This window comes from Haemaphysalis longicornis, unplaced genomic scaffold (assembly GCF_048455015.1).
Source record: "Haemaphysalis longicornis isolate Haplotype H1 unplaced genomic scaffold, Haemaphysalis longicornis Haplotype H1 scaffold_7, whole genome shotgun sequence".
In the NCBI taxonomy this organism is placed as follows: Eukaryota; Metazoa; Arthropoda; class Arachnida; order Ixodida; family Ixodidae; genus Haemaphysalis; species Haemaphysalis longicornis.
The window spans coordinates 143433425-143455171 of record NW_027526422.1 but is presented as its reverse complement, the minus strand read 5'-3'; the positions used below and the strand labels follow the sequence as shown (position 1 = coordinate 143455171).

The following is a 21747-nucleotide window of genomic DNA, read 5'->3' as shown; positions in this document are numbered from 1 at the left end:
CCCATAAAAACTTGGAAGAAACATTCTGGGCTGCCATTGACCCGAGAGTTGTTATCACTCTCGCGCTGCTTAAAAGAGGCCGCTAGCCGTCATAACTTCACGTGGCTAAATCATTTCAATAAACAAAGATGAGCTAATAGCTGAAACTAAAGCCGCAATTGATTTTTATTACCAAGTGACAATGAAGACTGTAATGGTAATAAATTTAAGAAAATCTGGAGCGCCATCTTGTTGAGTACAATGGGACCAAACATGGCAGACATTATTGGAGCTTCCACTGTCAAGCTTGCCATCATTGCCAACCCATTTAATTCTTGTTTTAAATCGGTTTTCACTACCGATAATTTGCAAACACGTACCTTTTCACTGGGCGACCCTGTAATTCCATTGGGTGACGTATGATTATCTGAATAAGGCTTTCTAAAATTGATACTAAACTTAAACACTAAACAAACTCTGGCCCAGATAATATTTCCAAAGCATTTTTATTACAATATTCCATATAGAGAAGCCTTTACGTTATGATAATATTCAATAAATCCTACCAACGGCAAATCAAATCAAATCAAATCATGTTTATTTGCCATCACCCGCCGCGGTGGCTCAGTGGCTAAGGCGTTGCGCTGCTGAGCACGAGGTCGCGGGTTCCATTCCCGGCCGCGGCGGCCGCTTTTCTGATGGAGGCGAAAAGCAAAAACGCCCGTGTGTACGAGATTTCGGCGCACGTTAAAGATCCCCAGGTGGTCAAAATTAATCCGGAGCCCTCCACTAAGGCGCGCCTCATCGCCTGCGTTGCGTCGGCGCGTTAAACCCCCACAATCAGTCAATCAATTATTTGCCATCATGCCTGGTATAGATGGTAGGGCGGCGGGAAAAAAAGCTGCTGAGAGGCAGCTTCACCAGCCACAGCGCCTAATTTTTTGGTTTGGCACAGCATCACAGTTGCACATTAGTACAGAGTACGTAAGTGGCATTATAAATGAACTGAATACACTGGAAGAAAAAAAAAACCTCTCCCTTCTTTCGGAGAAGAAGAAGCTAAAGAAAAACAAGAACAATAAAAAACGTTCCAGTGACATAGAAAACACGGGATAGCAGGAAATCATTGATACAGGAAGGTATCAAACATGGGCACTATACATGAGCCGGAGGTTCCGGTAAGGACAAGAAAACAAATCAAATCTATCTACATTGTAGGCGGGAAGAGACGGTAAAAAGTAAGATAAACGCAGTTTACCGGTATTCAGATGAGGAGTAGGTACTATCTAGTATTCTGTATATATGGTTGCATAGTGTGGAAGTCTTATTTTTTTGCAAAGTTGCGTGGCCTTGTAACGGAGTCCGGTTGTGTTTTATCTCTGTTTCGATCTTTTCGCAGTCCGTATTTATATAAATTGTACATACTGATTTTTCTGGCATTGTGAAATAGTTGAGCAGTATGGCATCGGTATGATGTATTGTAGACATGGCGAATTATTTTTCTGCAGGATATAAATGCACTGCAAAATAGAGTGCTCTGAAGTTCCACATACCAGTTTACAATAGTTAAGATCTGAGAAAAAAAGCAAGAAAAAACCCGTCATGAATTTGATAAAGTGGTCACTTTTTCTACAGCCGGATGCAAAACTTGGCCGTTTAATTACAGGCCTCTTTCCTTGACATCTCACTCATGAAAAATATTAGAGCGCATCATACGTACGCACATAGTAGAATTTATGGAAGCTAATAATATCTGATGCGTTTTTGAACACGGCTTTAACGTGGGTTCAGTAAAATTACTAGGCTTACTCAATTTAGTCATTATACCATTGAATCTCATGATGCAGGTTGTCACGTAGATGCTATATTTATTGACGTATCGAAAGCTTTCCACACAGTTCTCCATTTCAAACTTTTTCCTAAATTTTACAACATTATAAAAACCCGCTGCTAGTAGATTGCCAATCTGTGTTTCTTTCACATCGCTCACAGTATGTGCTTTTTAATTCAACGGCATCCAATACCACACACATTACTTCAGGTGTCCCGAAAAAGCGCTGTAGTTGGGCCCCTTCTTTTATTCCTATTTAATAATCACATACCCGGTAACATATCGTCCCAGGTCCGGCTAGGGGCCGATTACTTCGTAGTTTATATAATGATTACTTCTGCTGAGGGTTATGCTAAAGTGAACAATTCATTTTTCAGTTTTTGTACATTGTGCCAGACGTGGCAAATGAGCGTAAATTTGGGAAAACTGTGTCACTACATTTTCTACTCGGTCATCCACTCATTCATTTCTCTACCCATTCAATGGTTCCCCTTTACAAATAAATACGGAATATAAGGACTTCGGTATTCAATTTACTCATCATATGTCTTGGTCCCAGCACATCGATATTACTTATAACCTATAATAAAGGCCGTAAGTCTTGGATACTAGCGGCGCGTTTTCTGCGTACCTGCAAAGGGAATTAAGAAGTTACCTTCCGAAACTTTACTACACCCTTTACTTGAATACGGTTTCCTCATTGGGAATCCCCACAAAGCATCCGGCATTGCAAAATTAGAATCAATACAAAAAAGCCGCCTGTTCTATCTTTCGCAGACATTACCATGATTTTTTGCCTTCGTCGAACATGTCACCTTTGGGTTTAACTCCGTTATCTGCTCGGCGCCACTCCGAATTGCTAAATTGTATGTACACCTTCTATAATTCAACACGCTTGCTATAGCTTTAGAGTTATCTGCAGCTTGCAACGCCGCACTCTATACACACCAAAAGCCAGCATGCGCTAAATATTACCCAATTTACCCCAAAAACTGATTTGTGTAAATATAGTTATTTTCCTTTGAATATTGAGTTCTCGAACTCGTTATCCGGTGATACTCGCAGGCTCCTTACCGATCAATTTATGCATGTGATATCTAATTTATGTAAATACAGATTTCTGTGTACTGCTGTATTTGTTTGTGCACATTTTATTGTTTATTGTAATTTCTATTGTAAACCAGTCAATTTTTATCATTAGTATATCCACTCAAGCAATAGTCGGGAAGAGTCCTGCAGTATGCGTCAATAAAAAAGAAACCCGGTAGTCTGAGTGGGAACAGCCAGTAGAAGCCAAGGAATCCTGGATCAGGAATGCCTTTTACGGTGTGAGACCGTTATTATTACCTCTGCTCGACAAAAAATTATTCCCTCGTTGTCCTCAAGTTAACAACAGGAGGTTACCAACAGCTAGAGGAATGGTGCGAGTGCGGGCTTCAGCTGTTATAGTGTCTAGGGGTTTTAATTTTTTTACAGTGGATAAAGGTGTATTGAAGTGCTTACGGGTGCTGCGTCGAGGCGTGTGGAAGTAGTTTGTGGTATTTGGCAACTGCATTTGAGAATATTAGCGGAGTCTCGTGCCACGGGGCTGCCGATGAGCTGGGTGTATGATGGTCCGTACAGAATGTGAGGTTCGCTTGTTCAGAAGCGTCGTGTACTTAGGGCATTTTGTTTGTATTAAGACAACCCCATTCCGTATGTAGGGCGTCGAATACTGCGCGGAGAACCTTGTGACAATACTTAGTTACGATTTGTCCTTTCTGAAGGGGAAATTGATAGATGCTTGGTAGTTCTGCGGGGTTTTAGCTGCTTAGAACAAGTAGCTAAGCAAGAAATGTTGCGGTGGGGGGTCAGTGAAGGTATATTGCCACTTAATGAAAAACCCAGTCATCTGCATCGGGCTTTGTAGGGAAGATGGTGGTGAGAGGTCGGCGGGAGTATGTGTGTGTGTGTGCGTGTAATGGAATTTGGGGTAATGTGTGGGCCACCTCTAAGAAAACAACACTGGGATAGTGCAGTTGACATCGATTGTAAGAACCTGTTGTTCGTTTCGAAATGTGAAATTTCACTGCCAAATTGTAAGTCGTGAGTGAAGTGGGAGGGAGATGCTGGAGACCTGCAATTAGACGTGGGGCGAGAAGTTCGGTTAGCGTGAAAGATATTTGTCTTGGCTTTTTTATGGGGAATGGGCATGGCTTCTTCTAATTGGACGCTGTCTTCAACCTACGCCTGTGTGGCAGGGTTAGTTCCGGTGTAGTTTGCTCGAGCGTGGTGAGGCGGGAAGCCTAGGGTTCAAAAGAGGCGGGAAGCCAGGAGTCCAAGGAGGCGGGCCGCGATTTTAAATAACGGCGGTGACGATGGTTGACCGAATGTCGGTCGAAAATAAGCAAAGCACACCTACTGTAGGTAAAACACACGAACGGGTGACTGCGACTTGAAGGACATTGAGCTATACCTCCAGAATGGCCATCGTTTCCTTGCTTGCGGCGTGAACTTGCAAAAAGGTTGGCTTCGCACACGGCTTAGTGTTTAAAGCTGGTGAACCGCGGATATGTGAAAGAAGGTTCGAGGAATAACCTTAAACACTCCTGCTGCACTGAGGTAAAGTGTAGCTTCGGTATTCAAGTGCGGTGGTTAGTAACAACTGGTTGTCCAGTGAGTTGTTGCGCAGCGTAGCCGAAAGCATTCTAGCGGAGCCAACCTCATGGAAGGAAAACAACCACTCACAAACAGAAAGGCTCCAAACATGCAGTAATTTCGTCTGTCGACGTTGTCTCGCACAAGATCAAGAAACTAGCAGGAATGTGATGCCTTATGTTACTCTGGTTATAGGGGTCGCAAAAAATGCTGGTGTGGGAATGATCGCCTTCGGGAGCCCGCGCCACTAATTCCCTGCGACCGTTCCCGGACAGCATTCTGGCTATCACTGGAAAGGCATGCTAGTGTTCCCGACAACAAGCAAAGTGCACAATATGGAAGTGTTACAGGTGCACACACGGCCAGAGATATTAATGAAACCTACGTCACTGCCAAAGATGGTGCGTCTTACGTCATCTGGCTACCATTAGCCGTTTCTGTGCAGCAATGATACTTGGACACCAAAGCAAAACGTACTGTCCGGTGATAACTCTAGGTTATGCATTGCCGTATCTTAAAGGAAACGCTTTTCGACGCGTACACGCCTATTAGGCTTGCCATTTCTGCTGATTTCAAGCGGTACGTTTTGCAACACCTAATGTTTGCTTAGTACCCCACTTTGTCACTTTAAATCGTTTTAAATTATGTATTGTCGTCTTCACTATAAACGCCTCAGTCGATACTCAGTGCACGCTTTCTTTGGTGCACGCCTTGTCCCCGTTAAAAGTACTGTTTTTTATTAACAAAGCATAAATCCACCCGCCCAAACTCAGACCATGCTCCAATATTTCGCCTCTCGCTCCTAATACATCAGGTTGCCTTGGCCACCGTTCTCGGTTTCTCCAATAGGAGTATCCTTAACGTGCACATTTCAACTACGACATTAGAAAGTCGTTACGAGGCGCCTACATAAGACAGGAACCTTTATTCGTTGAGAAATGCGTTTAGAAAAATAGCGGACAAACTGGTTTCGTTTTCTCATTGACTTCTAATCCCCCCAAGTGCTCAAATAGATTTGGCTTCTAAATGTTGTTAGAACCAATGCCTAATTATGTAGTACTAGCGGAAATTCCCGACGGTGCCCGGTTTGGCGATTATAATAATGACACTATAGGGTATAACACGTGTTGATTTATTTGTCAGTGGTTATATTTGGCTAGTTCATCGTGAAGTGGCACACACTCAGGAGCTCCTGACTGCTGTCAATACATGGGCCCCAAGCGCAGGCGCTGCGGAGCACGAGGTCGCGGGTTCGATTCCCGTCCGTGGCGGCCGCTTTTCTGATGGAGGCAAAAAGCAAAAACGCCCGTGTTCGAGATTTCGGGGCACGTTAAAGATCCCCAGGTGGTCAAAATTAATCCGGAGCCCTCCACTACGGTGCACCTCATCGCCTGCGTTAGGTCGGCGCGTTAAACCTTACACTCAATCAATCAATCAATCAATCAATCAATCAATCAATCAATCAATCAATCAATCAATCAATCAATCAATCAATCAATCAATCAATCAATCAATCAATTAATCGCAGGCGCGTCGCGATAATGTGAAACGACTGGCACTCGTGTTTTACTGTAACTGTCGATAAACAAATTGCACCAGGATGGTGCACTCGAGCGAGTGAGGGAGTGGGTGAAAAACGCCTTATTGAGCCGGCGAAGTGGAAGTGGTTACCCATTTCAGAAAGCCATGTGATGAGCGGGAAGCCTTCGCTCTGGAGGAAGAATTGTCTTGACTTCCAGATTGCTGTTAGTTACCAGGTTCTCCAACAGCTCAAGGTCATACCCCGAAGTGCTCAAATACATTTTGCGTCTAAATGTTGATAGAACCAATGCCTAAATATGCAGTAAAGAATTTGTTTTGTAATCGCTTGCAAAAAAGCAGAAACACGCTACATGGGCACCCGCTCCTCTTTCGATTGCAGTTATACAATTAATAGTTGCTGATTCGAGAGGGTACTCTTGAGGCGTGTGATGAAGGTTTCACAGGGTTGAACCGTGAAGTTGGATGAACTATGAAATTTCCTGCATGAATGTTATTACGCATTATTGTATTGTTTAGTCTTACATGTTACTAATTAAAATGCATGCATGTAGGGTTCTACAGTATTTTTGTTATAACAATTTCGGGCCAACTGAATAAAATGGAGGGTCAGAACTGGTGAAGGTTAAAGATTACAGGTGCTTTATTTTTTAGCGCTTGTCTACGCACCGCGGGGGCTCAGTGGTTAAGACGTTGCGCTGCTATACACGAGGTCGCGGGTTCGATTCACTGCCGCGGCTGCTGCTCTTCTGATGGAGGAGAAAAGCAAATACAACCATGTGTACCAGATTCCGGCGCACGTTAGAGATCCCCAGTTGGTCAAAACTAATCCGCAGCACTCCACTACGGCTCGCCTTATCGCCTGCGTTGTGTCGGCGCGTTAAGCCCTTCAATCAATCAATCAATCAATCAATCAATCAATCAATCAATCAATCAATCAATCAATCAATCAATCAATCAATCAATCAATCAATCAATCAATCAATCAATCAATCAATCAATCAATCAATCAATCAATCAATAAAAAAATAAAAATAAATCAGTTAATCAATTAAATATTCAATTATTCAATTGCTCAATCAATCAATCAAACAGTCAATCAATCGTATACTTGTTTTCCGGCATCTATGTCTGTCGATCTAGATTTTATATTTAAATTGTTAACTTAACATTGGCCAGGGGCATTCTTAATTACCTGTCTTTCTCTCGGTCTGCTATCTTTCAATGTTGACTACTTATACAATTTGTAAGTGGCACACATTATGTTCTGCGCAGTCACCCTACTAGCTGAGAGCAAATTGGATGGAAGAAATTAATCAGCACGCTTGCATTCACGGCAAGATAAAGTAACATCAATCCTCATGAATGACTAGCTTGTTGAGGGCTCCTTTTTTTCCAAGTCTTTATTTACGGGTTGATTTGCAATCGCTTTGCTTTACATAGGACAGAAAACACGTATTCTATAGAGACCAAATGGAACCTGGCATTATTACTCTTTTTCCTTGCAGGTTACTTGAAATCGTCCTACCTACGTTAAGCTAACATCATCATCATTCGTTCTGCTCGACGCTTGATGATTATCTGTTCAACCAGGCCAGCCTCGGATATTGCCGCGATCTGTAAGCAATTTATTTGTCCAGCGGTTGCTTCCAGAATACTCCTCAATGACCGGCCTCTCTGGTCCGTTTGAAGGCGCGGGCCAAATGTGTATTGCAAAAGCAGCCGCTCAGTGTGGCCAATGTGATAACAACGGCCACACAGCTTTGGGGCTGGCCATTGTGAACGGCGCCAGCATGTAGCGGGTGTAGTGAGGAAGACCTGAGTATACGATGATAACAGCTTCTTGCGAGTTCTTGAATTCTCTTGAAACGTTTCGTAAACTGCCTGATAATAAATTATTCAAATATAAACAAGAAGTGGCGCAGATGTCCTGCAAGAAGTTCTGGAGATTTCTCCCAATAATTTTTTTGCATGGCTAAAAGCTTTACGTAAGCACAGCTACACGACTGCTTCAGGGCGGCATGCATAACTTCTTGGCTGAGGCGTCTCTTATAAGTTTGAATCGTCTTGTGTAGACGACGCTTAGGCTTCCAATGTGCCTTTTAATGCGTACCATTCTTTTCCTAGTACCACGAGAGCCAGGACCGTGTAACGCCCTGCATTTAAAAAAAATGCAGATCTCACGCAGATACAGAGGCAACACAGTTATGATTATCTTGATTATGATATCATAAGACCTCATAATTATGATTATGATATATATGATCTTAATCATATATATGGTCTTAATCATATATTTCTACGTCAACGTTTTTTGGGCAAAGTTTGAGCCCGCATTTTTTTAGAGGTAACTAGTTTAAGTTGAACTCAATGTTATAGACAAGGTGTGGCGCATTTACCACCTGTAATCGTTATATAGCGTAAATGAAGATAATTGGTCGAGCAAAATTTAGAAAAATTAAGAAATTGAGAAAATATAAAAAAGGTCCGGAAAAAATCGAATCGTGCAAGGCCTTGTGTTTGTACATTAGTGCATATTTCGCGAAAGTTCTACTTGTAATCGTTATAATAGCTTAAATGAAAAGAACTAGCCGAAAGAATTTTTGGAAAACTGAAATACAGAAACAGAAATAAAACAATACGGCGAATGCCAAAACGTATAACGACCTGCCTTTGTAAAATAATGCAGATTTCGCGGAAGTTCCATCAGGAGCGCGCAACAGAACATAGGCGCCACCCTCGTGGCCGCTTCGACACTAGGCGCTGGGCTGCAGAGCAGACAACCCTGAGGGTGTCATGGAGAGCCCGTGTGTTCATGATGTCGCATACGAATGGTTGCATCGTGCAAGGTGCACATTCGTACGCTAATTCCTCACAGGGAAGGAAGTTTTTTCGGTTTTCAACACGGCTATGCCTTCAGGACTAGTCAACTCAACTGATGCGCTGTGTGCGCTGCACGAAGTAAGTGGTCATTGACATTTCCACCTGACTATGTCCGGAAGATGATTGCAATTTTGTTTTACGTAGTGCCGATTGAACCGAGTGGCAGGCGTTAAAATGGGCAAGATTATGCCGTGCCGACTTCGCTGCCTGTAAACCATCGACGGATCCAAGATCGCTGGCGTATGCGCATAGGAGTTTTCCGCTGCCTTACAGCAAACGTACTCCGATCGCTGGAGAAAAAAACACCGGTTATGAGAGTTCGGCCCGCAGTTTCCATAGCGTAATGGAGTTTTCTCCATTACTTCCTATGAGCTAATTTTTATAGATGCGATGCATGTCATGCTTGCGGCTGTGTCCCTCCCTCCCTTGTCGTTGTAAACCATGCGCACCCCACTGCGCATGCCTGGCCAGGCACCACTGATGATGATTGTGGCAGGATGTCCCTAGGGATTGGCCAACCAAAGAATCTACCACGAGATAGCTTTGCGTTCAACCACCATAGTCATCTTCCCGTAGGGGAACCGTAACTAGTATGCGAGGCATTCCTCCTCTCCTCTCCCACACTCCTCTCCTCTCCGAAGCTCCTCTCTTCTCCGGGATTGCGTAGCGAATGGCAACACTTGCAGCTCCGCGCGTGATAATGGGAAGCAGCTTAGGGTTAGAGACGCGACGGTAGCTGCTGCATACTCCGCTGGGGGCGCCATTGTAGCTCCGCGGTATAAATGACGCGCGCGCACGCTGCGCTCTCCTCATTCTCCTCCCGCAACGCTGCGATTGATAATAAACCAAAGGGAACTTGAGTCGACCTCACGGCTGCTTCGCATATTACTCAGGGTTTCCCTATGGGAAGACGGTAAAATTTTTTGTCTGGGAATCACGGAAGCCGTGCCCAGCTGATAGAATGAGCGTGCATTTGGTTGTTGAGCACTAGCGGCAACAATAAAGCCTTTTGTGCCTTCATTGCGGGACAATTTTTGTTCTAGTCTTCGCGGTTTTCCATCACTCGGTGCAAGCCACGGTATTTCTTGACTACCTGTACGAGCTGTCGTTTTCTAGCCACAGCGACATTGCATGCCGGCGAAGTCACCGGGGTTCATGTTTGGGTATAAGAAAAATGAGCGTCCGGGTAGAGCTCGCGTCAGCTGTTTCTCGCTTGGTGAGTGCGATTTGTTTCGTTCTTGTGCAGTGTCCTGAAGGGAGAGTAAGCACACCCCTACTGCACACAAACAACAACCCAACACTGTTTTGATTTTTGTTTTTATATTTACATATATCGATGAGGTGTGTTAATATCATGCGAGAAAATAAAAGGCTGGGATGAGTCGGAGTGGGACATACAGCACTAAAGAAATTTTGTATGGTGTTCTTACACAGAAACTGGTACCCTGTCTACACCTATGGTTAAAATAATTTGTTGTGCGCCATGATTACACGTGTTGGGTGTTTTCACAGAGCTTCGGTATGATGCAAGAAAGTCAACCCAAAAATTATGCCGTGCAGTGAACCGTGAATTGGCATGTACGCGCTTCAAAGCTATGCTTATTTTGCAAACTTTTAAATATTTCGAACGATAAATCTGCGCTGCGAAGCAAATAGCAAATACCATTCGCGAAGCAATCTAAATTTTGAATATTCGCACACCTCTACTTTTTTTTACCATCCGGGTGTTTGGCTGGCCCGTGATTTGCATCCAGGTTTCCATATACTCTATATCATTACGTTGAAGATAGAGCACGTTGGTGACGCCTGACGAAAAAATGAGCACCTCGAAGGGTAACAGTTATCTTCGTGATGTTCTTTTCCCCGGGGCTTCTTCGCCAAATCGCAGTAGCGCTGAGGATCTGACCCCAGGTATCTTCAACCGACAAACTCAGCTTCCGATACAAAACTGTACATTTATTTAAAGCCCGGCGGGCGGCTAAAAAACAGTACTCAGTACTCAGTACTCAAAGACGACGGGCCGAGCTCTCCTGCGCCCGAACCGCGTCTCTCTGTCTCATCTTCCCTTCCTCGTGCCGCTGAGGGCCCGGGAAGAAGGAAAAGCCAGTCGTCTTTGTCGGTGGCCATCCCATGTGGCAGCGGTTAGGACATCCGGTGCGAGCAGGCGCGGCCTTGGTCGGATTGCGCTGTGTTCGAAAGCGCCGCGCAACACGTGCTTTCCGTTTCCGCGCTGCTCGCCCCAGGGCCCGCGCCATTTCGTGCGGCGAAGCGTCCGAGAGTAAGGACATGAGCTATTAAAACAGGCTATTCCAGCATTTTTACATTTATAGCCAAAGTTCAACGCTTGCAACTGTAAGCAGCAGCGGGAAACATAAACCAGGCGGCGTTCGGTAAAATGGGACGGTGAAGAAACGCGATAGTCGGGATTTGAAGGTGACTTCCGCGCGAAGTAAACATCTTTCTCGTTAAGCATATCGTTAGGCTGAACGCTCAATTCGTAAACGAGCTTTAATGTAACAATAGCACGCTTTATCTTCATGAAGAATACGCTCACTGGTTCTAACGTACAAAGTCGCAAATAGAAACCTTTTGTATTCGCGGGACGAAAATGAATAGGCTACTTGCGTAGATTAGTCACTTTAACCTTTGCAAATTTACAAGACGACAGCGCTATAGTTAAATAATGATGGTTACGCACACGAGTTGTGGCGCTGTGTGCCTCCTTTTTTATGCTTGCTTCGCGTATGCAGCGACCATTGACAAGGGTGCAGTGTGCGCCGTCCCGTACCTCGGACACGCCGAAAACCTGCTTGCTGTCGTAAAGGTTGACGCCCTTTCCTTCATTCGAGCAAATAAAAAACTCCCACCTCCCCTCGCGGGAACCCCTGTGTAGATGCGACGCATAGGGGGTTCACGTTGCAGCGTTGGACAGCGGAGGAGCGGCGCTGGAACGATGGAGCGGAGCGGCGCAGGCACTGCGTTTTATAGCGCGCATAACGGTGAGGGGACGCGCCGGCGCCAGTGCGTCTGCCGCGGCTATGACGCAACACAATCCAACACAATGAACTTTAATCCAATCCAATCCAAATCCAATCCAATCCAATCCAATCCAATCCAATCCAATCCAAGCCAAGCCAAGCCAAGCCAATCTAATGCCCCTCGCGAGAGAGTGTTCGCTACCGGAGAGGAGAGGGGGTGAGCGGCGGAGAGCGCACTTCACGTGGCGAGGAGAATGGGGGAGGGGCGGACGGCGACAACAACGCCGACGACGTCGGATGCGGGGACAAGGCGAGTGAATGAGATGCAGTCGCATCTAAAGATCCCGAACCGTCAATACGGCGAAATACAGCCGGTCAGATTACACTGTTCGCCATGCTGAACGCCGGTCTAGCAGCAGCTGCGGCGGAGCTCTCTCACTACGGGACTCCGGCGTGGCCGATGGTGGCTCTGCCAAGGCGGAGCATCACGCCCTCTTTAGGTGTCGCACGCTTCATGTAGTGGCGTAAATGGAAGTAACTGGTTGAACAGAATTTTGAAAAACCAAAAAACAAGAAGAATATAACGAAACGATTCCGAAACAGTAAATCGTGTAAGGCCCTTCGTATACAAAAAATGAAGATTTGGCGCAAGTTACCCCTCTAATCCTTATGATAGCGAAAAGGGGGTAATTGGTCGGACAGGATTTAGAAACAGCCACATATTAAGTATGCAAAGAAGCCACACTCAAGACAAGTGTAAAATGATGCTATGCCTTAGCAGGGTATTTTCGGAGTTTGTGCAGATTTTTTTTCGTTTCGTGGGAATCTACCGAATTGAAACTTCTGCGCACAGCCCGGTACAGACGAAGTTCGTGAACGAGGGCGGACAATGTTGAAAAGTGATGAATTGCCCTGATGAAAGAATGGCAAAATGGCACGCAGAGCACCGGCAAGTCCAAACTATAGCGATGTCGAACTCGGACAAGAAATTGGGCCAAACTGACTGACCACGCAATCAATTGACATCATAATCAATTGATCGCATAATCGCAATCAATTGACATCATGGGGGGCGCGCCGGCTGGCCTCGTGTCAGCACCATGTCAAATCCCCTGGTCTTTTTTGTGCAGATTCTTTTCTGCGCGACGACGAGTGCCAGCTTCCTACAAGATACGGCAAGACTCGACACAGCAAGCTTCGTCACCCCTGGGCCAGTTTTCTTCGGAGACTGCGCACATTGGTCCATGCTCTACGACGACCGCTGGGTGTCAGCGCGACCGGCTTCGATGACGTCAACGGTACAGCGTATAAAGCCCCAGCCACCCTCCAGCATCTTCAGTGGGCGCGCCGGCTGGCCTCGTGTCAGCACCATGTCAAATCTCCTGGTCTTTTTCGTGCAGGTTAGTTCTAATGTTTCTACTGTGAGAACAAGCGATCGTTGTTTCATCCAGCTGGCGTGCCCACAGCGTCTTTGTACAGCATGCATGACATTGCGGAATTGCTTGTTGTCTTTGCTGATGCTTTGTGGTGACATTGAGTCCAATCCAGGGCCCACCACCGAGCAATTGCTAGCGCAGTTGCTGAAAAGCCAAAACAACATCCAGGAAACCCTGAATGATATTGAATTCAAGATCAAGAATATTGAAGCATCAACACTGGCTCTGAAAGATGTCGGTAAAAAGGTGTCTGATCTTGAAAAAACTGTGCAAAGTTGGAGGGATAGTGTAGTTGACCTAGAGGATCGGAGTAGAAGGAATAATTTTCTAGTGTTTGGTATTCCTGAAAAAGACAAAGAAATGGTTGATGATCTTAGGGAAAGCATAATTCAGGACGTGTTTACAAAAATACTGGGTGTACATATATCCTCCGTTGAGCGACTGCATAGGATTGGACGGAAGCAGCCCAGCAGTGACCGGCCTCGGCCCGTCATTTTAAAGCTCATCGATCAACATGACAAGATTAATATACTCGTTAACTGTTCCAAGCTTAGGGGTAGCGACATATCCATCTCGGAGGACTTTTCCTTGACCATGCGGATAAAACGAAAGATGAGTTGGGACAGCACATCTGAGCTTAGAAAGTCTGACCGCAAGGTGAAACTGGTTCACGACAAGGTCAAAATTGATGACGAGCTTTTTCAATGGGATGACTGTTCGAGTAAGCTGGTTCCTATCAGTAGTAGGGGTAGGAAGCAAACCCCAACCAAATGACCGGAAATCAGGAAAGTGAAATCCCTACAATGCGTTCACTTGAATGCACGCAGCATTCTAAATAAATCATGAGACTTAGAAAGTGTCATAGACCCTTTGCAAAATGACCAAATCGTTGGCGGAAAAGCAGGAAGCCACTATGGCAACACTGTGCACCCGCTGCGTCGCCATTAGAAAGGAAGCGAAAAGGCTGCGAGCACAGAGTTTCTATGGGGTAGCTACCATCCACCGTCCACGTAATTGCATACGCGTCGTGGGGCAACAGACTCGTGAAGCCGTGGGCGAAAACGTGCAACCGCAACGGCGTTGCTACGACCTGCTTCCTTTCTAATGGCGTCGTCGCATTCACCACCAGTGTTACCACCGCTGATATCTCAGTGTTGTCCACCTTTTTGCAAAGGGTCTATTGTAACTTACAAACCCGATGTACTCGTAATAACAGTAACCTGGCTACAGTCCGACGTTAACGATGGAGAAGTGACACCTAGAGGTTATGGAATCTATCGCAAGGACAGGGACTCGCGGGGTGGCGGTGTTGTGATTATTTACCGTGAATATTTCCACGTAACCAGGTTGGCAGATATCCCGGGAATAGAATGCGTCATTATAAAATTACAGCTAGACGAGCTAAGTTTACTTATAGGTGGTTTTTACCGCCCACCTAGTGCGAAACCCGACTGTTGCGATAAACTCAATGAATTCTTGTGTGCATGCAAAGCCAATTCTAGGAACTTGATGCTTAGTGGTGATTTCAATATCCCCTCAATTAACTGGTGCACCGATTTTCTTGAACCACTTACTACAGATGCCGAGCGTTTTGTTGACGTGCTTCTTTTTCACGAACTTACTCAACTGGTCAAGGAACCTACGCGCGTCCATGGTGATACTAAGTCAATTTTAGAGTTGTTCCTCGTGAGCATTGGCGTTCGTATTCGGAATCCTGAGGTGCACGTTCTTGACGGCATATCTGACCATAATATGATATCTTTGGCCATACCACTAGATCAGAGAACGAAATCTACAAAAAAATCGTGTCTGGTTCCCGTGTTCACACAAGCTAGTGACGTTGACATACTCGATGTTCTTGACGAGTCGTTTTCTGAATTTATTTTTCATTCTGAGACGTGCAGGTGCTCAGTAGATGACCTGTGGCGTTTTTTCAAGAACCTTGTCTTCAAGTGTATGGAAGACTATGTACCAACGCGGCTTAAAGTAACAAAAGCTGAAAACGCGTGGACAACACGGGAAGTAGTCCGCCTCAGACGCAAGGCGAAAAAGATAAGGAAGCGGTACACGCAATGCCCTTCCGCAGAAAATATGAGCACACTTGCTGATCTGCGCGCGCAGCTTAGCGACAGTATCCAAAGGGCCAAAAAGTATTACTATGGTGTGTCAATGAAAATTTTTTTGTTATCTTCTCCTGCGAAATTCTGGCGTCATTTCTCTAAAAGAAAAAGCACCTTGTTCAGTGTTGATATTAACAATGAAACAATTACAGACAAGACAACCATTGCCGAGTCTTTCAATACTTTCTTTACTTCCGTTTTTACAAGAGATGACGGCGAGAAACCTCATTTTGATGTTTTGGACAGCATACCTCAATTGGCGGAATCGAAATATCTGAGCAAGGAATATTGGCACTATTATTGAAAATTGACGTTAAGAAAACTCCTGGAATAGATGGCATACCGAATACATTTCTTGTGAGGTACGCGGAATGGTGTTCCAAATACCTCTGCATTATATTTAATAAATCCCTTACTGTATCCGAACGTCCAATAGATTAGAAATTTTCAAAAATATTCCCCATACCTAAAACTAATAACACATCCTCAATTCCTTGCTACAGGCCTATTTCCTAATTGTGCACTTGCGCAAAAATTTTTGAGCACATCATTTTCAAACACATTTCGCTTTTCTGGGAAAACCATAAGATAATTAGTGCATGTCAGCATGGTTTCCGGAAAGGTCTGTCAACAGCCACGCAACTACTGGAAACTGTTCACGACTTCGCTGCAGTATTAGATAAACAGGGGCAGACTGACATTATATTCTTGGATTTCGAAAAAGCGTTTGATCGCTTATCTTACCAAAAGCTACTCCTGAAACTTCAGTCTATTCTAAAAAACGACTTATTGCTGTCTTGGGTAGAGGCTTATCTTTCACACCGGTGCCAAAGTGTAGATATTGAAGGTGTCCGCTCAAGTCCCCAACCAGTACAGTCCGGTATTCCGCAAGGGTCCGTCCTAGGGCCATTATTTTTCCTAATCTTTATCAATGATATAGCAGATGCCCTGCCCGTAAAGGTACGTCTATTCGCAGACGATTGCGTTCTGTATCAAGAAGTTCACAGCCCTGCTGACCAGGCCCTTTTAAACGCTTCACTCGAAAGTATATTTCAGTGGTGTGAAACATGGCAAATGAAAATTAACATCCTATAAACTGTAGCAATGACCGTTACGCGAAAGCGGGAGCCTTTAAAATTTACCTACTGCATCAAAGATCATGTGCTTTCAAGTGTGGATAAAATCAAGTATTTAGGCGTTATTATGTCTTCCGATTTGAAGTGGAACCAACATATTGCTTACATTCAAAAGAAAGCTATGCGCAGCCTTGGGTACCTGAGGAGAACTTTACGAAAATCCACGCAGGAAATAAAATTGTTAGCCTATAAAACTTACGTTAGGCCCATACTTGAGTACGCGTCTATTGTTTGGGACCCTTATACTAAGTTGAACATTACTAAATTAGAAAACATTCAGAGGAAAGCTATTCGCATCGTGTATGCTAGCTACAGTTGGCGTATTTCACCTAGTGTACTTTTGGAAAAAGCACAGTTAACCAAATTAAAGCAAAGAAGATACCATGAAAGACAGAAATACATGTACCTGCTGTACCATGACAAACTAGGGATTAGTAGGGATGGTAATATTGAACCCGTGATTAGGCGTTCCACTCGTTCACTGCACTCAAAGAAATTGAAGGAATTTTCATGCAAAACCCACAACTTTAAAAATTCCTTCTTCCCTCGTAGTGTACGCGAGTGGAATCGGCTTAAAGCTGACGTTGTAGAATGTAGGACGGTCGAATCATTCATGAATGCTTTGAAAAAATAACATCTTGTGTACATTTCCCCTCTCCATCAAGATATACAACGGAAGTTGTATATCTTGTATTCTCTGCCTCCAGTTGTAACTTGATGACCAATGTGTGCAGTTGTGCTTTGTGGCTTCCTTGTATGTTTTCCTGCTTTCACCCACAGACAGTTTTTTGCTCACTTTGTCGCGATCTCTTCGGATGAAATTGCTACTGAAAAGATGCCTCGTATCTTATCGATACTAATAGGTTGTTACCTCAGTGCAAATCTTTTTGCGCATGCGTGCATCAGGTTGTATTAACGCTTTTCTTCTTTTGGGTGCCTTCTTTTTGTCTTTTTTATATTGTGCCTACAATAATGCCACTACACATAAACCTTTCCTAGGCATATTGCCACATTCTTGCTCCCTTTACTTCTTCATGTCGCGTCTTTTTCCGTCTTTTTTTTTTCTTACCGCCCCCTCCTGCCAAGGACCTTGTACCAGAGGTCGGCAGTACCATGTAAATAATAAATGCACTTTAAATGTACGCGGGGATAGTGAACCAAACCCTGGTCCCGGTGAAAGTGAAATGTTGGCAAAAATCTTTGAGGCTCAAGCCAAAACACATTCTTTGCTTTGAAAAAATACAGGCTTCGCAAGACTTGATAGAAAAGAAGATTTCGGCTTTAATAAAGCGCATTGACAAAGTGGACGAACAACTAGAAAAACTTAGTTCCCTACCCTCCAAAGTCCAAGATGTTGAAGGAACAGTTACAAGATTATTAAACGAAGAGGTTGTCTTCTTGACGAATAAGGCTGATGAACTGGAAAATAGAAGCTGCCGAAACAACCTTGTAATATACGGTATAGAAGAAGCACGTGGGGAAACTGCAGATGGCCTGTTAAAAAAGTGAAACATGAAATTTTCAGAGACAGGCTGCAGGTAACAACCTCGGGCATCGAAAGATGTCATCGCATTGGGCATAAAGCCAAAGATAAATCCCGACCTGTTATTCTCAAGTTCCTGGATTATTGAGAAAAAGCAGTTAGTAACAAACTGTAATAGGCTTAAGGGAAGTTCGATAGCTATATCGGCAGTAGGTAAGAGAAATAAGAAAAAAAGTTATTGAAGACCTCAGCTGGTGAAAGGGATCGAAAGTAAAGCTCTTTTTTGATAACTAAGTGTGGATGATGTTATGTTCGGGTAGAGCGAAACTACTGGTTCACGTTATAGGCTAAATAAACAGGATAACTGACGGCAACAGCAGGACAACCTGTCCCTTAAAATACTGAACGTGAATTGGAGAAGTATTGTTAATAAGGTTACTGAGTTAGCGACATTGTTGTTGACCCACAGCGTTGAAATTGCCATCCTCACAGAAACATGGTTACATGCGTGAATTTATGACAGTGAATTTGTTCCCTCTGGATACAGTGTGCATAGAAAAGACCGCGAGAACAAAGGTGGTGGCGTTGCTATCCTGTATAATAAAAGCTGAAGTATGAAAAGAGTGGCTGACGTGCCTGTTGTAGAAGCTATCTTTTGCAAAGTGTACTGTGGGAAAGTTAGGTACGTTATAGGTGCTTTGTACAGGCCTCCTTGTTCTGGTAGTGACACGATCATCCTTGAAAACCTGAAAACGTATCTAGATGCGCAGGTAAGGCTTGGGGAGAGAATCATTCGAGCAGGCGACTCTAATCTTCCCTATGTCGACTGGTGAACTTTCACACCCGGTAACCGAAATATTCACTGTGAAACGATGCTTCATATTGCTTTTGCGTTTGACCTAGAGCCAGCAGTCAAAAACTACACCAGAATTCATAGTGACTCAAAAGCAATACTTCACCTATTTTTTCTAATTGGCTCGATTACAGCCCAAGCATTGTGTGAAGTAATACCGGGCATATCGGATCATTCTGAAGTATTACTTGAATAAACTGGTGCAACACTCCAATGTAAAAACCTAATTTCCAGTTTTCAAACTTTTCTCGAGCAGACGATGTCTCTATCATTGACACGCTTGCATTTAGTTACGATGTTTTATCATCCTAATCCGGAGATATAAACAGCCTTTGGTATAAATTCAAAATAATAGGAAAGGGATTCATTGACAAATATGTTCCCCGGATTGTCAAGAGGTAGGAGAACAAAAATGCTTGGATCTCTCACTACTCATTGCGGTTACAAAGGAAACTAAAACGACTTAAGGCAAAGAAATAATGTTGTAACTCCATTTGCATTGCAAATGAAATAGCAGACATTCAATTAAAGGTAAAAACATAAGTACGAACTGACAAGCAACGGTATTTCGTAGTCTTTACCAAACTTTATAGCCACGTCCCCTGAAATATTCTGGCGGCACGTACGTCCGACTTTTGGCGGGTGTGATGTATTTGATATTGAAGGCGAACAAGTAGATGACGCAAAAAAATCTCAGAGGCTTTCAATGAGCAGTTTAAGAGCGTTTTCACTGTTGATGACAATGTAATACCAAACTTTGACGCAAATTTTCCGCGCGTACCAGATGTTAAATAAGTGAAGCTAGAATTTTGAACATTCTGTTAAATTAGATGTCAAAAAGGCACCGGGGCGGGACGGCATCCCCAACGCTTTTTTAAAAAGATATGCAGAATGGACATCGAAATACGTGTGTGTTCTGTTTACTAAATCTTTCTTAAAAGGACAAATATCGGATGACTGGGTATCACCAGCGTAACACCTATACATAAGAGAGGGAAAAAAACAGCCCCAAGAACTATCGTCCCATCTCCGTAATTAGCACGGCATGTAAACTTTTAGAACACATTATTCATAGCCACATTACGACGTATATCGATCAACATAATATTTTAACAAAGCATCAACATGGATTTCGAAAAGGTTTTTCTACGTGTACCCAACTAGCGGAAACAATACATAATTTTGCGCTCACTAATAATAACGGCAAACAAACTGGTGTTTTTTTTATGGATTTCTAAAAAGAGTTTGATAAGGTCTCTCATAAAAAGTTACTTCACAAACTCCGCAAAATTATAAATAACCATCAGCTCTTAAATTGGCTTACAGCATACATTACCATCCGTTAAAAGTTTGTTGCATTCAATGCGGAAAGTTCTGAACATGTTTCTGTGGACTCTGACGTCCCTCAGGGGTCGGTGCTTGGGCCCCTTCCTTTTCTTTTGTTTGTTAATGATATTGTCTGCAACATTCCTGTGAAAATACGATTGAGTGCCGATGACTGTGTTATCTACACGGAAGTGAACAGTGTAGCCGATCAGATTCTTTTAAATGACACACTCAACAAAATTGTCCTCTGGTGTGACAAGTGGCAAATGTGCATTAACTTTGACAAAACAGTATTTATGAGAATTACTAACCGGAAGAGTCTTTTAGCGTATACGTATTCCGAGAACAACAATTTCCTTCATGAAGTATCTGAATACAAATACTTGGGGCTCTGGATTTCAAATAATTTAAAATGGGATCACCCCATTGATTATGTGGCAAGAAATGCCAACTGTAAGCTTTCCTATTTACGAAGAGCTTTAAAATTCAGCACTCATGTCGTCCGAATGACCGCATATAAAGCTCTTACTTTTCCCTCATTACATTATGCAGCTATTTTTTGGGACCCCTTCACTTGAACCAATATTAACAAGCTTTAAAATATACAAAAATGGTGTCCGATTTATTTATAACAGCTACGGGCGTACTTCTGTTTCAACCCTGTTATCCAGAGCCAATTTACCACTAATAGCTGAAAGAAACCGTTTACTCAGGCTAAAGTTTTTCTATCAAAATGTAGAGAGCCGCTATAAATTAGACATTTCCAACATAATAACATTTTCCTCCGGGTATGCCACAAGGCAAAGGCATCAAAGACAATTACTCCTTTTCGTACACGCAACAATACCTTCAAATATTCCTTCTTTCCGCGGACCATTACTGAACAGAAGCAGCTTACTAGCACCCAAGTACAACAGTCTTCACTTACCTTGTTTACATCATCTTTAAGTTATAGCTGAAATTATGTCATTTGTTCTTTTTTATGTGCTTATGTAGTTGTTGCTTGCCTTTTTTGCGATCTCCTCATCATCTGTACCCTCCTGTCAAAATCTCAATGTGGGATTGCTGTATCAATTAAAAATAAAATAAACTACAGCAGCGAAACTCACTTCGCCAGACGTACTCACAGGCGACGGACGTGCTTTCGTGTGTGCGTCTCGTATTGCGATGCCACACAGTATTTCTGAGATTTCGTAGAGAACCTCCAAGCGCCCGAAGAGCGTTGCAACAAGTGACGCAATACGCAGATATCCCAGAGCAATCGCCAGAAGTCAGGGTTTGTGGCGCCGCCCAACGGAGCCAAGCGTAACTTCTGCTCTACTGAAGTGGCGCTTTTCGAATATCAGTTCCAGATTCGCCGAGGACTGCTCGCGAAGCTATCAGGCATTCATTTTTCACGTTCATTCGCCCGGCGCCGAGGATCTTTGAACTACCCGCAGAATTTAAGAGGTGAGTTTGAAGGTGTATATCAAAACGTCTCAATGTACTAGAATACCCGCGCATGCATTTTGCATGCCCTCTGTCTACTCCCAATTTAAGTTGAATG

The 21747-nt window shown here is 43.7% G+C and overlaps 1 protein-coding gene across 3 annotated transcripts in view; it reads right to left on the bottom strand.

Moving 5' to 3' along the window:
• LOC144147093 (caspase-2-like) overlaps nucleotides 1-21507 on the bottom strand; it is a 92612-nt gene extending 71105 nt beyond the window's left edge. Inside the window, exon 1 of one of the 3 annotated variants that reach the window (XM_077679142.1) lies at nucleotides 21311-21507. The gene's annotated coding sequence lies outside the window, so the exon portion shown is untranslated. The remainder of the gene's footprint in view (nucleotides 1-21310) is intronic. The other 2 variants (XM_077679139.1, XM_077679140.1) reach the window with 2 other exon arrangements.
• Between the last annotated feature and the right edge of the window lie 240 nt (nucleotides 21508-21747).